This window comes from Strix aluco, chromosome 18 (assembly GCF_031877795.1).
Source record: "Strix aluco isolate bStrAlu1 chromosome 18, bStrAlu1.hap1, whole genome shotgun sequence".
Taxonomy (NCBI): Eukaryota; Metazoa; Chordata; class Aves; order Strigiformes; family Strigidae; genus Strix; species Strix aluco.
The window spans coordinates 13,119,473-13,137,681 of record NC_133948.1 but is presented as its reverse complement, the minus strand read 5'-3'; the positions used below and the strand labels follow the sequence as shown (position 1 = coordinate 13,137,681).

The 18,209-nt window shown below is 41.3% G+C and overlaps 1 protein-coding gene and 1 long non-coding RNA gene across 9 annotated transcripts in view; one reads left to right on the top strand and one right to left on the bottom strand.

Annotated features, from left to right (window-relative positions):
- Positions 1-17,841, bottom strand: part of TAOK3 (TAO kinase 3) — a 94,277-nt gene extending 76,436 nt beyond the window's left edge. For 2 of the 6 annotated variants that reach the window (XM_074843906.1, XM_074843900.1), the window contains exons 1-2: positions 17,673-17,841; positions 16,712-16,774 (exon numbers count right to left, since the gene is read on the bottom strand). The gene's annotated coding sequence lies outside the window, so the exon portion shown is untranslated. Of the gene's footprint in view, positions 1-10,256; positions 10,627-16,110; positions 16,131-16,707; positions 16,775-17,672 lie in introns of those variants that run through there. The other 4 variants (XM_074843901.1, XM_074843902.1, XM_074843904.1 and 1 more) reach the window with 4 other exon arrangements.
- LOC141931585 (uncharacterized) lies at positions 10,686-16,103 on the top strand. 3 transcript variants are annotated; one of them, XR_012625626.1, is made up of 3 exons: positions 10,686-11,109; positions 11,203-11,298; positions 15,399-16,103. It is a non-coding gene; the product is annotated as an uncharacterized LOC141931585 (long non-coding RNA). The 3 variants fall into 3 exon arrangements; XR_012625625.1 differs by lacking the exon at positions 15,399-16,103 and having other exon boundaries at positions 10,686-10,882; positions 10,962-11,109; positions 11,203-15,392; XR_012625624.1 differs by lacking the exon at positions 15,399-16,103 and adding an exon at positions 11,601-15,392 and having other exon boundaries at positions 10,687-11,109.
- Positions 17,842-18,209: the final 368 nt, after the last annotated feature.

Below are 18,209 nucleotides of genomic sequence, written 5' to 3'. Positions count from 1 at the left end.
GGCAAAAAGAGTTACAAGCCCTAGTATTTGAATACAAAAAACTATTTGCTATCCCAGTAACAGTCTGTGAGAGGGAGTTTGGTCTTACTGAGAATTAATTCCCAGATTCATACAGGCTGCCTGTTCAATCACAGACCAGTCATTAGCTCTCAAGACAAGACACCTTCTGTAAAATGAGACACCCACCACCCCATTTATCTGCAATATTTATACTGACAATGATTTCTCCAAGCATGAACTTCAATATATAATCCTACATAGCTTCACTAAATGGGGCACTACATTTGAATAGTCTTTAATGCTATTGTAATAAATTAGCAGTAGTATGTCAACAAGGACAAAGATAACTACTAATACTTAGTACTTGGCAGTTGACAAGTGCTTAATTACCATAGCAGTATCGTAGAGAAGTGTAAGAGCAAGTTCAAAGAAGCAACTGGAAACTTTCACTTCATTAGAGAAGCTGCGTATTCTGAAATCAGTGGCATAAGCAAGTCTGCTGTACCAGCTGATAAAGCTGACTGTAACACACAGTTTTCCCCAGCACTCACTCCCCAGCACTCACTCCCTTGCCAGCATCAGATATAACCCGAGATGATTTTATCCTTTTTCTGGCCATTGAATTCTCTTTAAAAGATTTCCGATATGGGGATTTTCAGATATTGCCTGATGTGAAGTAGCTGGAATTCTTTGCAAATATTTAACAATAAATTAAGGGTTTGTGATGAATTATTTGCAAATATTTACAATAAATTAAGGGTTTGTGCTGAAGTACCAGATCACTACAGTTGGTAGCAACAAAGTAAGGCACAGGCCCACATTGCAGCAATCTATAGATGATTTTAGTGCCGAACAACACAAATTTTATCTGTATTTCTCCTCTTTTCAGATGTCACGTGACCTTCAATTGCAAAGCAGCATCAAAAGATGTCAACACAATCATATTAATACATCAATATCTTGCTTCTAGCTGCAATCAGTGCCACATAGATAAGATGAAGATACAAAACCTGAATATTATAACCAAAACTTCTACATATGTAAATCCATTCAAATACCAGGTCCCTCCTGCTTTCCAAAAAATGCAAATCCAAATTCCCTGAAGTAACAGGAAAGTACATTAGATGGGCAGGCCTACGCATACAATGGCAGAAGTCTGCCTTAACATACTTTAAGTTATGCTACAGGAAGCACTACTGAAACATGAAACAAAACAAATTTGTCAAACAGATGTCTGGGAGTCTGAAGAAAAGCTCACAGGTAGCATTCCAGAAAACATGCTCAGCAAAACGGCCATCACACATTTGTGATGTCTCACCTTTGTAGTAAAGTACCAACTAGGCATAAGAGTCTGCACTAGTACAAGAAGCATGTATAATGTAAGCATGATTACGTATAAGAGGTGTGCTTGCACCACTCTGCCTTATTTCCCTCTTTATAAAGAATAAAACTGTGTCTTCTAAGTAGCTTAACTGTTTGATGGAGGAAAGTACACCACTGCTGCTCCCCTCACTCACAAGAACTACATGACCTGATTTTCCAGAACCGAGAAGGCTTACGATTCGGCAGTATCTCCGAGCAGTAAGGACTGCCAGGCACATGATGTCAGCCACTGCCGGATGTTCCACCTGAAGAACACCTGCAGAATCCGTGCAGTGATCTGGTTGCCCCAGTTTAATCTTCAGCTGACAGTGCTCACAAAGCACAGCATATCCCTGAGGTGCCCTTGTAGGATGCAGAAAGGGCTCAGCATTAAAGTTTTCAATACAACACTGCGCACCCGTAATTCTAGGCTAAACTACACTAAAAGGCATCGGGAATCTTAAACTGCAGCTCTACGTTCACCTAGTCTGGATGAAGAGAGGATCCAAAGACTTTATCTGTGCTGGTATTGAATCAGTAAGTAGATTTAAACTGGCCTTTTCTAGAGTATGATTTTGCTACCCCCACTATACACACATAGAACACGAACAGCTTCAAAATGCTTCTTAGAAAAACCCTGAAGTACACTTACATAAATTCTTCAATTTAAAGACCACCAACTCTCAACATTGCATCATTTATACCTCTGCTCAACAGCTGAATATGACCATTGGCATTTTAAAACAGTGTTTTAAAAAACAGTTCATGTACATTATTGCTATATGAGTGTTACTCAGGAAGACAGAACCATTTCCATGGCACATTAAGAATAACACAGCAGGCAATCATCCCACAGCTTGCCACGTGTATATTTATTAACCAACCAGTATACTGTAAATATGACCAGTGACGTTTACATTTCCAGAGTGTAAAATAGCTTCCAAGCCTACAACTGAAATGTCAGTATCAAGCTTAAAAATTGGTACAGGAGCTGAGCAGAGGAAGCCCCGCCACTACGCAAGAGCAGAACTATTAAGAGTATTTTGTCACCAAAGATGGGCCAATACCCTAGAAACACTAAGGAAAGTACAAGCAGCAAAGCCATTTCATTTCTGAATGATTAGAACATTTAACCATTTATTTAATTTCTATCATTGCATCAATTTTACAGCCCTTTCAATCATATATTCAACACAAAGACTAAGGGAAAAAGAATCCAAGTGTGCACTCTGAAGCGCAGCACTCCAAAACACAGACTCTGAGAGCATCCTAATCCTCCCATTCTATCACCCACGGCCAGAAGAAACTGGACTTACTGAGAAAGTGAGATAAATTAATAGTCAAAACAAACACAAAATGCCCTGTAAATCTCAAAGGGTAACCCAAGACAAATGCTAAATAAACCTCGTAGATTTTAAAGGCTACACAGAAACCAAAGCGTCCTTCAAAAGGCTGTACTGTCTTCCAAAACAGGGACAGACAGAGCACAAGCACTTTAAGGATGAGGAACAAGACGACCAGCACACAAAGAGAAGCACATCGAGTTAATCTAAAGAACATTTTTGACAGCCAATCAAAATATATCATAATTGAAATTAATTACAGGCCAGCAAATGTTCTAATGCTCAGAAGCTACTCAAAAATATTTCACAGAAAATTTGTTTTCTGGTATGCATTTGTCCTTGGAAGTTTTGGGGGTTTGGGATCCAGGTTTAAGTCAGTCCCAACCCAGACAGCAGAGCTTCTTAACTACCTGCTGTAAGTTACACACTTCAGCAGATAGATTTGGCAGCCTTACATATGGGTTCAAGATTTCCATTTGAACCACCTGAGGTTTCCTGATTCAAGTCAGTAAATGCATCATTTGGCATGTAATTTAGGAGGGAGGATAAAATTTTGAAGCTGCTTCTGAAAACAGTGGAATATGCCCAGATTACTATATAAAGATTCTGGAAAAGCTACAAGGAATTTAGCTACTGTTACATATACTGCTGCCTCTATTGGCCTGGAAATGCCTCTTAGCCCTGTACTTCCTTCCAGAGTTCGTTTATGCAACCAGTAATTGAAAGCATTTACCATCAGGTCTTTCTTATCTAGTATCAGACGCTGTAGATTCAGTGGAGCTTCTTAAGCAGAAAATGTGAAAGAGCCACTGCAAACATATTTGCAAAGGTCAGCTGAGCCTAACAGGAGCTCAGTGAATGAAATGGTCTTTGGAGAAAGAAGACGACAGCAAGAGCAGCAGATCCTTCAAGATCAACATAAGACATGTTTTGGTAATAGAGGAAAAACTGGTATCTAGGATACACCTGTTCTGCTGACAGAGGAAACCCTGCTCTAGATTAGAAGTCTTCAGACTTTCACAGCGAAACTGAGTCAGCATGAGACAGCTTAAAGCAGTATAAAAATAATTTCAAAACACACCGTTTAAGAGTAAATGAGGATAGAAACTATATGCCCTGGTACCCCAATATGGCAGCATTTCATTGTCCTGACAGCACCACACTGTTTCATTAAAAGGCTACCATGAGCTTATCTACCTCTGCTCTTTCACTTCCAAAATTACAGCAGGGTACCTTCCCCTGCACACAGAAAGCTTTTCATCTCTTCTGATCATCACTGGTTTTAAGAGCTGTTGTGACAAGTCAGCAGATACGGACAGTACTCCAAACACTGTTTACTAGCCTTTCTGGAATGAGCTGATGGTTTCACAGCTATTCCTGACAAAGAGCAGCAACATAATTTGTGCAGCTGGCAGTCTAACCCAAGACCAGGAGACAACTCAGGATCCCCAGGCTTTCTCTTGTTACCAGAGGCTGAAGAATACTACCTGGTGCAGAAAAACAATGGGTGCACTACTGCTGTTTGTGTGGTACTTACCATGGCAGGCAGAGGGCTTCCATCTATGAAAAACTTCCTTAATTTTCTTTAAGAAAGCCTGGAATAAACACTATTAAAGCTGCAGCAAATGCACATGGCTCTGCACTTGACGTGGGCATTGCTGAGATTCGGTAGCCTTTAATGGCATCTAATATGGGGGGGAAGAGGCAGGGAGCCAGGAAAGCTGTATGTGTTTAGAAAACTTGTTATTTTTAACAGTGTGTTTTAAGATCAGTAACCCTGAAGCAAAATGGTTAGAACATTTTCTTCCATCGGTGTTCCGATAGCACACCAAGAGCTTTCAGAGGGCGGGTATTTTAGGCCAGTGCAGCAAAACAGACTGATCCCAGGAAGGAAAGCTCACCCACTGTGGCAAAAATCAACATAGGAAGGGCAAGTTTATTCATCCATTATGCTGAAGAGCTTAAAATGGAAACATTCTATATGTCTCTCTTCAGGCCAGGACGAACAACTGAACAAAAATGAATCACCACTACAGCAAGTGACTGGAAAACACACTGATGGAAACTGATGGTATCTTTTGCCTCTCCCTCCTACCCATAAAAAAGTGCTTATGACCACATTGTTGGATGTTTTTTCAAGGAGGGAGCAAAATCAAATCCTTTATTTTTACTTTTTTCCTTTAATGAAGCTTCCATGTTTCTCCAGCTACAGAGGCTGATTCATACATTCCCACCTTTCCTTGTAGTCCATTCTTTGCTATGGACGCACAACTGCAAAAATCAGCAGCAGATAGGGATACCCATGAAATTCATCACACCAAGTCCTGCAGCTTTGGAGGTTTAAAAAGAGTTAAAGGTTTAATTAATAAAATTGGGGTGAAGAAGTCAAAAATGTTTAGTACATTTTGGTAGGAAAAAAATTCTTCAAAACAATTACTGACAGCTTCATTTACTAAACATTCTGATTAAAAAGAACAAAAGAAAGATTCACATTCACAATGAGATAGTTAGAAGCTAAAAATAACCGGCCAGCTGCAATTCCCACCTTCTGCGGCTAGGCAGAAGTGCTTCCTTCTCCCCCTCCCCAAGCACACACACTCACTTCCTTCTTCATTGCAACATCAGAAGCTGAACTTGATGCTAGCAAGCCACAAAGTCCTGCCCAGAATTTAAAGTCACGCCCCAGTAATTATATAAAATAAGCTCTTAGCAAAAGTGGTTAAAAAAAATACTCAACTTTAATTTTGCTTTTAATTCCAAAATATTTTCACTGGTCATAAAATAGAAAAGCAATTTTCATTTCTGAGGTTTGCTCCCTCCACCCAGATGCCTCATTAAAAAAAAAAAAAAAATTAAAATTTCACTGTAGAACATGAGCATGTTCATTTATCTTGCTGCTATCCCAACAGAGGGATCAAACCCTCGTGACCATGCAACCTTTTAACGAGAACATTTTAGGTGTATTTGATCTTCACTTTTTGTACGTAAAACATAAAGGACGATAGCGATAGCGGGTGAAGGGGGAAAACCAAAGGAAACATAGGATAATGTAAAACTCAATTGCGCAGATGTCCCACTCAAAAGTTGGTTCTGGACATCAGAGTAATATACAAAAGCAGAAGAGATCCTCCAAAATCTTTGCAAGCTTCCAGTAAAAAGGCAACGTGTTCTCCTCTGATTGTCCTCTCCAACAAAGAGGCAGCGTGCACAAATTCGCAAACTGAAAAATTACGTACAGTTTTTCCCCTGAGAAACAAAGGCAGAATAAATCACATGACAGTTATTAAAAAAAAAAAGTGCTCTACTGGTACCCTGACACTAAAAAGACCAATTAAAAACCCACTTAGACCAGGAGGTGTCTCCAGGTCATATAGCTCATATTAACCCACCTCCTGAGAGAATATTACCTGTCGGGCACAGCAGCCTGGGCAGGGTATGCCACATACCCAAACAGTAACCAAAAATCTTCCCTTTTGCATGTAAATACATCTCCCTGGCCACCAGTTAACCACCAAAGTGCAAAAGCCTGCCTTTAAATACCCTGTTTTTTAATAAAACAAACCAAACCAACCACCACAGCTCCTCCTAGTTGCTTGCCCCACCTGGGACAGACCCCCGGTGACTGGAAGGACAGCCATCCGTTTCACTAAGTCAGTCTGAGCTTTGCAACAGTTTTCTTAAACCAATCCTCAGCTGGGGGGAGGTAGATTCCACCCTACATCCCCCTTCTACTAATAGTAGTAGCAAACACTTGTGGTTCTGCGACGTTAGCAGTCAGCACTAGGAAGTTCCTTCTGCCAGGCACCCAAGATGAGAACGATAACTCTTCACGTACGCCATCTCCTACACAGCTCTCGAGCTGCAGGAATGCAAAAGCACAGGATACAGAGGGAGTTTCATCCAGATGCTCAGTGTTCAGCTGAACTGCTCAAGAGTTCTTCATTTATGAATGATGACACAAATTAAGCTGTCCTTTTTGTTTAAGAGAACCGGGAAGAGAGAGATCATATATACGAAAGTTCTTTGACTTCCTCTCTATACACCCTTGAGACTCTTACCCACAACTTCACTGACAACAGCTGCAAATGCTCGTTGGATGGGGAGGCCCTGTCACCAGAAGCCAAATGTTCTTTAACCGAGATATTTTTTTCTTTACGCATTCACCACAAATCCCCTGGATGGTTTTGGAAGCCAGGTGGGGTTGGCAGTGCTCAAAGATTTCTGTTGTGCTGTACTGCTTACCTAAACTAAAGACTTTCCTAAAGAAAAAAGCAAACAAACAGAAACTTTCTTCATTTGTATTAATGAAACAATCTATCTGAAGAAAATTATTATGCACTGGTGTTTCCTTTTCTAATTTTAGGTTCTTTGTTCTGTACTGCAAGTAATTCTCATACTTCAGGAACAAATAGGACTTAATATCAAGAAATAACTTTTCACCTTCACATGACTCCTGTCATATGGGGCCACGACCTGACATTTTAAAAAGCCACTGTATACCTCAAGTATGAAATAAAACATTGTGTTTGGCAATACCTGTTTGCTTACATGCCATCATCTTATAGTCAATATTCCCATTGCCTAGGAGACAAGCATTCTGCTTGGGATTTCCTCCCACTTCTTAAAGCAGGGATATTTTTCTATGTAGGCTATAAAATACTGAACAACACAACAAAATATGTCAGCCTTTCAAAAAAGCCTTTCCCTGTTTTTATCACATATCTGAACACAAAGCCATTTTTTTTTTTTTTTAAAAAAAAGCAGGTGCAAGTAATACAAAGCACCAAACTTGGGTTTCCTAAAAAAGCGCTGCAGAAAACAAGGTAAAATACAGTGAAAGGAGGGCGTGTTAATTCTCATTCAAGTCCTCCCCAGCAGTCTGCAAGCCCAAGACAACACAAATGCTGCTAGATCCATCTAAAGCACAGGAAATAGAAAGCGAAACTTGCTAATTTACTCCTTACCTTAAACTCAACAGTGGTACAGGTTTGGGTTAGGGGTTTTTTGTTTGGTGTATTTATTTATTTTTTTTTTAAAGATAACTCACAGTATAATTTAGCAGTACTGCCCCTACTTCCCTAGGAGGAAGGTTCTCCCTTCCAGCCTCATCCTCATTCCCCATCTGTCTTTTCCTACCCCCAGACCACTGGCATTGCTACACATGGTTATTTTGCAGCTGGATCAGTTTCCTAATCCGTATCACACTCTGGTAGCACAAAGGTTTGTGCCCACACAAGTCAGTGGGAGCAAGGAGAGGCTACAGTAATAGCTGGTTTTAATTCAGCAGCAATATCAGCTTAAAATTCATATTAATTTACAGACTCACAATTTAAAATTCACAATCAATTTCATGCTCCCAAACCTCTAATCCCCACTTCCTCAAGCCCTGTGTTTCAATAGGAGTCCAGGTCTGTATTTTCCTTTCAGTCAATACATTGCAAATCTGTTCAGACAGAAAACAGCTAATGAAGAGATGAAACTCCAAAGACAAATAAAAATGTCTGGATTTAGACCCAGTTGTCAAGGCCATATCTTAACTTTCAAGTACATGAGCGTGGCACTGCTGAATTTTAAGAAAGTTATTAAAGTTTAATAAGTTACCATTGTTAATGACTGACAAGATTATTTAATTTTGGCAAAAAACCTGGTAACCCAGTCTTTCCTAAAATGGGTTTTTCTCCTTTTCTTGCATAGTTGCTTATTATAATGCTGGCCAGAAGGGATAAAATTCTGACATTTTATAAACATACTATCAGATGAACTTTTAAAAACCACAACATGAGCATTCACACAAAAGTTTCACAGGATGTCAAAAGACAACCTGAGCTTGAAGATGACCAAGTCTTAAGAGGTTTTTAATATTTGGTTTACATCCTTTAATACTAAGTACTAAAATTTCTGTTGCCTAATACTTTTTTATATGTGTTGTTCAATTTACAAAGTGAAAACATGGCAGGTTAAAAGTTAGGCAGATACACAGGAAAAATTCAGCTCAGTATTTCTTTTGGCAAGAAGGTGCTAAGGGCTTACTAGTGGCAGAATAAGTAATCATCACGATGTTAAACTGCCAAAATTCACTTAGGCTACAGCATGACCTGCATGCAAAACCAGCCGTGAAATAGAAATGAAGCGCTCAAGGCGGACTCAAACATTAATGCATATGCTCTAGTTCTACTCCAGAGCACTGCAGCGCTCCAGTATTGCAGCAGGCTGTATCTACCCAGGGTAATTGAAGGTGAAGCCAGAGCAGCTACTATCATAGCTACAGCTATTAAGACTCCTTAATGAATGGTCTAACAATAACCCAGGCTTAACCAGTTCTCTCATTGCGAGGACCTTAACCATAATAAGCCCCTTGAACATTCCTGTAGTGTTTTCCAAAGATCTCACAGCATGAGGCTACTAGCTGTGCTCCCATAGCCTTGTGAGGCAGGTATTAGTCAACCTTTTCTTTTTTTTTTTTTATTTAAATACAGATAAAAAACGGAGGCAAAAAGCTAGCAAACGACTTCCCTGTGGATACACAGCTGACTAGTGGCATACAGAATCCAGATCTTCCAGATTCCAGCCCTGTCATCAGCCAAAAGGCCATCATTATGAAGAAAGAAATTAGTCTGGTCTTATAAATAGCATTTGAATATAAGCCTTCCTAAAATATTTGCAAGGAGTTGACCTTAAACACCAGCAGAGCTTCATTGGTAGCCTAGGGCTCTAGTCACCAGCCTGAATGTCAGTAGACAGGGGTTCTTGTCCCTCTGGACAAGATGTCTCCAGAGCCTGGATGCAGTACAAGCTGTGGAACACATCAGACCACAATCTCATTTGACCACCTCTGGCTGGTTTGGGCTCTGCATATCAAGAAACAGTAAGACTGCTCAAAAATATAAACAATGTTGTTCTAAAATACTCAGGTAGCCAGGAAAAAGAAAATAAACAACAAGCCTTAGTCATCAACTTTCAGTTACTTTATTCTAAGGCACTAAATGATCATGGTCAGACTGGCAGAAATCTCACTAACATACAGCTGGAAACCTGAAACATAGAAAAGGTCCCCTACACACCTGAAATTTGGAGCACTTGTCCAAATTAATATTCAGTCAGCCTTTAGGATTTGAACTGCTCCTACTGTATGTCACACATTTTTGCAGTTTCTGCGGCTCTCAAATGCAGAAATTAGGAATATTTTGATTCATGTCATGTTCATATGGTGCTACGAAGAACAAGGTCCTTTCCCGGATTACAGCTTCCAACATCTGTTGTAGCAGGCAAAATACTAAACCCAACACTGATTTTGTAACAAAAAAGCCTCTCATATCTGCTTCTGTCAGAGTCTAACTTCATTTGAAATTACATACTTTCTGGTAAGGCAACCCTAAAATACAAAGTTGAAAACTGCAAAAGCAGAGTTAAAGTAAACAAAGTAAAAATAAGACTTTGTGTAGTAAAAAAGTAATTCCAGTAGTTACCTATTTATTCTGGTTTTAGATACCTGCACTACTACCTCCCACCCACCTGGGCCACCTGAACACCTGCAAATTGAAAGCTTGTTACCTTCCGTGGGGATCCTCCACAGAGAAAAGACATCATGCAGAAACGCACACAAGAAATTTTGAGAAGCAACTGCCTGAGTGGAACAACGAGTTGGAACAATTTTTACTTCTATTCCTCACTTTAGGAGCAAAATGTGGTTACAGACAGGAGAGCAATAAAATCCTCCTATTTTTGGCTGTCTCCTTCCCAAATGACAAAAAACTCATGACTATGAAAACATGAGCCTCTAACACCTCAGCTAAAGGCTCATGCCTCTTAATGCAAAAGGAGCAGCAGAGTCAACATTCACTGCCTTCTCCCCAGGATGACAAAACTCATTGCATTAGTATGCATTAAAGCACCGCCTGACTGTGGCAAAGAGGATGAGACCTGACTCTTAACAGAGACTGTTTCCATCCCAGCTCACATTTAGGTCTCAATTATCTTATCTGCTCTGCCACTCGCATACTTTCCAGATAAGAAATGTTTTTCCCCTCTTTTGAAAGGAGCTTAGAGTTAAAACTGAAACCACAACCAATGTTAAGATTAATAATGTTATAAATTAAAATTCGTTTGAGGCTAATACTTTTTTTAAAATATTCTATGTACATGTTAAAACTGGGAACTAGAGTTAATTGACATGCTATGTAAGTTTTAATAACAGTAGTATGTCCTGCAAGTGGAAAGGGAGTATTTTCTTGACTTCAGTTTATTCATATGGTTTAGGTCAACGATCAGTTCATCTGAAGTTGAGAAACTGCTTAAGAGTTGGGAGGAGGAAAAAAAAAAAGCCTGTTTTCCTTTTCCAATCTATGACTAAGAATGAGGCAAGCGAAGGGAGGATCTAAGATCCTGAAGGCGATGGTAACAAGAGGTCATTAGTTAATTCCCTCAATGATGGATACTACTTCCTTTTATTAAATAACATCAGTTTTTAATGATGTCAAATTTTTTTTTTCTTCTTAAGGATACAGCGTACTTAAACTTTACCTGAACCCATCAAAATGAGGAGAAAGAAGCACACAAGAAACCCTGAACTGAGAGGCAGATTGTCATAAATCAAGTAAGTAGTAAATAAGACTCATCTGATTTTTATGCAAAAAATTTACAAAGTTGAGAGAGTACATACAATCTTTCCTACAGATATTATGTATCTTTGGCCTAACAAAAGCAGGACCAAATTTGGCATAAAGTCTGTTTTAACCAGTAGTTTAATGTTTACAAATAGAGTCAAGTTTTTCATTAGAAAAAAAGACAAACACAAACACCGTTCTAAGGTTTAAATGAAAGTTCCTGCTTATTGCTTAAGTCATTTTTGAAAAACCTTAATCAATGACCAACTATTTATTATCTATATTACTACAGTACCTTTGAGCTTCAGTTACACTGCAGTAAGACCTACAAAGCCACAGCAGAAGTGATGCCTGCTCTCAAGAGATTATTATAATCTAAAAAATGAATAGTTAAGGAATGCAGGAGAGCACAAGGAAATACACAACTGGAATTTATGTTCTCTGTAACTGCACTTTAGTATACTTTAGTACTGGAAGGATCAAGGTGTATGTTTTCTTCCCCCACCTGCCTCACCAAAAAAACCCTCTAGAAGTCATACAAAGGTAAAAAAAAAAAACCACAGAAGGAAGATGTTTTGCCTAGTAAGACTGGAAGAAAACTATATATTTACACATTCTTAATACCTCTACTTCCCATGTAAGACAGAAAGGATTTCAGTTTTTAAGTTGTCATCCCATAGAGTAAGACTGAACCATAAGAAAATAAACATCCCTCTGGATGGGTAAAAGGCTAGGTGAACTCTGAAGGCAGAGGGGCCGAGGCAATACATTCAAAGCTGTTTCAGACAGTCTTTTAAAAAAAATAATCCCATCTCTTTTAATGCAACATCCAGCAAGTTCATATATTCACTCCAGTGCAATAGGCAAATACACAACTTTTGGAAGAATGCTGTCTTCATTTAAAAGAATTCTTTGAAAATTTACCACTACAACACAGTAGTGCATCCAATACGAACCAGCAGCCAGAGCTGTTTACAAAGCTTTCTGCTCAGCGTTAGACTAAAAATTCAAACTCTTTTTGCTGTGTAATAAATCAGTGCTCTGCGTTTAACAATTTTCAGTGGTACCATATGCTACGTAGTCCCATATGTTCCATTACAAGGAAGAAAAACATCATCTCAACATGAATCATCAGTGACTATATTCTTGTAAATCTGGCTTAAACACAATGTTCAAGGGCAACCCTAAATAAATCTGCTCAATTTTATGCCAGATTCTGTGCAACAGAATTGCAGATCACTTATTTAAAATTAAGGGGGAAAAAAAAAAAAAAAAGAGTTTTAATGTAGGAAGTGAGCACACTATTTGCATCTCTCCAGAAACACTCACTATGCACAAAATTTGGCACACATTCATCGATTCCAATCTAATAAAGACATCTTGCTTATAAAATGATAATAGTATCTGGTAGTCATAACACCTTTCATCCTAAACTGCTTAACATATGTGAAAATACATACATACATACAAGATTCATTCCTCCCAGTGCTGAAAAGCAGTTACTCTGGAACATGGCATCTGCCGTGTTCGGCATCACAGTAATTCTGCAGAGTAGTTTGTGAGAAAAGTAAAAAACCAAAACAAACCCATGTATGCATTTTAGGCATTTAGGGAAATGCAGTAGGCAGTGTACAGTTTCCTAGATGGGAGTTTATCCAGGACTTTGGGGTTAACATCTCCCCTCTTAAAGTGACAACTTCTTAGGTTAGGTACAAAGAGCTTTCTTCCTCTTCCCAAAGACAGTGCAACCTGCAGCATAAAAAATGTTTGTACCCAAGCAAAGTCATGAAGGCTTGAAAACAAGGTCACCATTTGCCCTTCTTCTGAGGAATTACTTGGTCTCTCAGATACTCCAGTATCACAACTAAGAGAGTAACAGCAGAATGCAATGCACATAGGGAGGAATTCACTAGTCAAAAACTTTAAAGGCCACCTGATGAAGATCAGTTCATCTGAATGAGATGCATTCCCTAACTTTGCCCAACTAACCCCCACGATCCAACCATGCCTAATTACACTAATATTCAGAAAGACTGTCTGAAATTAATACACTGAACAAACTGTGAGAACGACCTTATTTGAAAGTCTTTTGTAGCTAAGTAGGAAGGCATGCAACTGCGCGTTCCCACATAACTATTGGGTTCATTAAATTCGAAACAAACCAGAGTCCATTTTGACCTAATATTCAGGGTGGGGAAAAAAAAATAGTAATTACATCAACATCAAGCTATTACCTGTTCAAGGGCATAAGTGCTTTACTTCATTAACAACTCAGACAAACTTGTTTTGTAAGCTCCCTATATTAAATTTGAAATTTCCCTGCCCTTACAAATTAAACTAACAATTTCTTACACAAAGGGAAAGTCCAGTAAGACAACACAAACACAAGGATGAGTTTATAAACAAGAAAACTTCCAAACTGCTCAAATCGAACGCACTCTTAGCCATCCTCAATAAGAAGCAGCTTACCCAAGCCACCTAGACAATCTGAGTTCAACAATTTCTTCGAATTCACTTACACAACTTCTTTAAAAAAAAAAAAAAATACTAACAGTACTCCAGGTTTCTTCAATCTGAGGGCAAAACCTACTGATCTTTACAAACATGTATTTTTCACATTTCCAACATGAAATAAAAATTAAATACCCATGAGGCTATTTAAATATATTAAACAGAATTTTCTATATTCTACAGAATAAGGACAACATGTCATGTTAGAAGCATTGCCCTTTAACACTGTGAAGTGGGGCTTTATAAAGATTCAACAGAAGCCACCACAGTATCATAAATAACTAGGAGGGCACTCAGATTTCCAACATCCTTCAGTAGCTCAGGAGATGGATGACCACACCCAATTAATTTACTTTAATTTCTATTTCAACTTTCCTCCTCATTAATTAGGAACTGAGGTTCACATAGATTACAGTTCCTGGCATGCAATACCAATGATGATTTTAAGTGGTGCACACCATACGATCGTGCTTCGTGTGCTGTAATACAGCCAGCAGGTCAAAATGAAAAGTCAGAATGTGTGCTACCTATGTAAAAATAGGAAGAGAGTTTTGCCCAAAATATCTAAGGAACCCTAGATTTATCAGATCAATACTTTCTAAAATATGTTTCATTCAATAAATTAAAATAAACCTACTATAGTGATTTCAGAAAGCGATAACAAGACAGTGTCAGGAAAATTCACTGAGCTACCCTTGAAAGAACTAATGAACAAGCAGGTGCAATGCAATTGCATAACGTTTATTACACAGCACTAAGCCAAAGGCAATCAAATCATTCTGGTTTAATCAATGGCCTTCAAATAAGGAAGTAGTTTGAAAATAATAAGCATAAAATAAAACACTCTTTTGGGTTTACTACTTTGATTTTTTTCCCTGTTGTGTAAAAGCAGATCTATTAAAAAAAAGATAAGCATGTGCTGAATTTTATAAAAATCTACTTCTTTAATACCTTTGATACCAAAATTGAACTGTTATCAAGCTCAGCTTGCTGTAAATACTGTGACTGAACCATAGAGAGGTTCTGTGAAAAGAATCTGAACTCTGTCTTAAAACAAAAGGTCTGCTTTCTATTTAAAAACATTAGCCTTCGACACTAAGTTTTTTTCCTGTAAAACCAACAAATAAAATTGAAAGTGTTTCACAAACACTTCCTCCCTGCCACTTCTCACAACTGGAATGTTGCAGCATTTCAGGAGGCTGCAGAACAACCTGGAAGAAAAACCTGTAAATGGAGAAAACAACTCGTCTGTGTTTCAGGTCCAAACTCACTGATTCCATCCTTTTTGCAGCAAACTTCACTAACACTGCTACCCCTCTCCTCCCCAGCCACACAGTTTCCTGAGCAGCCTGTGTCAGCCCAGCAAACTCCAGGCTAGCTACATAAAAACAGGGTTTTCTCTTACAGGCAAGAGAGCTGAATAGTTGGAAGGGCCAGAGCCCAGTTCTGTTGAAAGACCACCCCATTCTGCAACACATTACGAAAAATAAATTTAACAGCAAAAGCCTGCTGATACAGGATCCATATTTAGAATACACATAAGTAAAAATATCTCATCTTTAAAAGTTTTGACTTGCAGGAGCCTTCTTAACAGATAATAAATGTAACAAAGCAAAAGGGAAGTACATACAGAGAGTCACTGTAACACACGTACAGAACAATTAAGTCTGCAATCTGGAAACCCTCGTATTGGGAAGGAAGATGGAAACAACCTAGCTCAAGTTTTCCTGAAATCAGATGTCAGAGGAAGTTATATGATGAGTTACCGGGTAAGTAAGAAATCTTGATTTGACAAAACCTGAAAAAAATATACATTAATGTAGATATGAACAGTCTACAGCCTCGCTGTGAGTGCATAAAAGAATTGGCAGATATTTGTATGAATTTCAATGCTAAAAGAGAGTTTGTGAACAGGTATTTACATTTAAAACAGTCCCTACATTGTTACATTACTCCCTGAGAACTCAGAATTAGCTAGCTGCCAGAAGTAATATGGTTTTAAAGACATAAAAAGAGAGGAACAAGCATGGTGTATTATTTCTGTCCACAAACAATCCATTATCAATGTAGAAATACCAACACAGGTACTCTCATAAATCTAGTACAAGATACATTAAACTAATGACCACTAGCAAAATGAGCTATATCACTCTAAGCATTGTAGCATTCTAAAAATTTGTTGAAAATACGTAAGCAGACCTTGGAGAACAGACTGGAGCCCACTTATCCTCACCCAAACACGAGCACCATAAACTGCAGTCAACAGTCCCATACCCCTGCTGCGCTCTTACCCAGTTAACTTTTAATCACGTTGTGTACTGCAGAACAGCTTCCGCAGGAGAGGTGAGGAATGTCCCCCATCGATCCATAACCCTGAACTGCTTTCATCTTCTTACTTGCACCACTATCCCATAAGGCAGGCAATGTGATTTGAAATCCTCCAGGACAGAAAGCGGAACAGAGCGCAGCTCTCCCACAGCCTGGGCAAGTCCTCCTGCTAGGAGGGTTCGGCACAGCAGGGAGGCCATACCAGCACCACCTGTTTTGCTGTTTTTAAACAAACATGGCAGCTGCCACTAGACCGTGTGCTGAGCCCAAGGACTCCACACACCTACGGGATCAGCGCTCAACTGCCGGAGCACAACCCTGAGGAGGGCACCCTGGTTGTGGACAGCAAATCCAGCACCAAGCTGCTCAATCCTACCCAGGCTGAGTAAGTGACCTAGGGCCTGAATGCTACCAAGGCAACACAGCGGCTACTAAATTTTAGAAGTATCATATAGGATTATGGAATTAATTCCACTTACATTCCTGGAAGAAAAAAAAAAAGGGGGGGAGGGGAAGACACAAGGAGATATATATAAAACAAAATTCTAAGGGCTTCATACTTGCCTAGTGTCCTCCTTCTTTCGCCTTCCCACGCAAATATGAATACTGCTAGATGACATTCAGCACCTACAGTAAATCATTTCTTGATGTCATTAAAAGGACAGATACATCTGCTCAGACCTACGTAATTACTTCCAACTCAGTTTAAAGAAAGCTGACAGTAACCAAGCTCCCCTTTTCACTTGAATTTCACTAGGCCAATACTAATGCCGTTCAAATTACTTGCTCAGAAACAGATCTGAGGAGTAATCTGAATGGACAAACGCCGTTTATCCGAGCTGCGACAGTGTCCCTAGCTTGCAGGTGAAGGAAACGCAGTCGCTTTCCCTCCTCTCTTCACTCTCCTGCGGAGGCATATCCCCCTCCGCACAAGTTACTGGGATGCGCCGCAGCTGCTGTCCTGTAGCTCTAACTTCCCACAGAGCTTCTCGAGCACGGCCAGCAAACTCGGGACAGCTCACCACGCAAGGGAGCTGCGTGTCAGAAATCCTACAAAAAACACCACGAGCTGCTGGGAAGCTGATCCCCCGCCACCCCCTGCCCCCTCAGCGGGCATTTCCAGCACCACAGCCGCCTCAGGGCGAGCGCAGCTGGCCGGGGGGCTCGCACAACCCCCAACACCCCCTTTTCTCGAAGCCCCGAGGCAGCTATCCCGGCCCCGAGCAGCTCCGGGGGAGCGGGCGGGCGGGCCCCGCCGCGGGTGCGCCCCTGGGGAGCTTCGCCCTGAGGCGTCCCCGGGACACATCCCCCCCCGTCCCGGCCAGGCAGCGAGCGCCCCGCGCCACCGGGGCAGCGACAAAGTGCTTTTTTTAGCCCCCAAAATTGCTGCCAAGCCCGGCGCTGCCCTCCTGTCCGCCCCGGCGGGACCCGCCTGTCAGAGGCGAAGCCAGCGCGCGCGCACCCCCTCAGCCGGTGCCTGCCGCCACCTCGCCTCACGGCCGCGGCTCCCACTGCCGCGCCTCACCTGGTGCCGGCCGGCGGCAGCGGGCCACGTCCGCGGCGCCCGGGAGGGAGGCGGGAGGAGGGAAGGAGGGTGTCCGCCGGCCCGTCCCCGTCCCCGCCGCTTCCTGCCACGGCCCCGCCGCCGCCCGAGGTGCGGCTCCCCCTGCCAGGCGCGGCCAATCGCGCGGCCGCTCGGCGATCGGCTCCACAGCCTGCCCGCCACGGGCGGGCGGGAGGGAGGGCGAGAAGAAGCAGGCATCGGCTACTCAGCCTGGCGGCTTAGGCCAGGTAGCGGAGCGGCGCTGCCTCATCGATCGCACCCCCTGAAGCATCGGCGCTCGATTCAGCCGCCTGCGCGGTCCCGCCGGGAGCGGGTGCTCAGGGACGTCCCAGGCCGGCGGCCGCCGTTAACGGCGGGGTGGGGCCGCCCCTCGGAAGTGGAGTGCGCTCCTCTGCCAAAGGGCCTGGGGTGGGCAGTGTTGGGGCCCACAGCGGGCTCAGGTGGGTGAGGGGGGCAGTCGGGGCCTATAGCGGCCTCAGGTGGGTGCGGGGCCGGGCC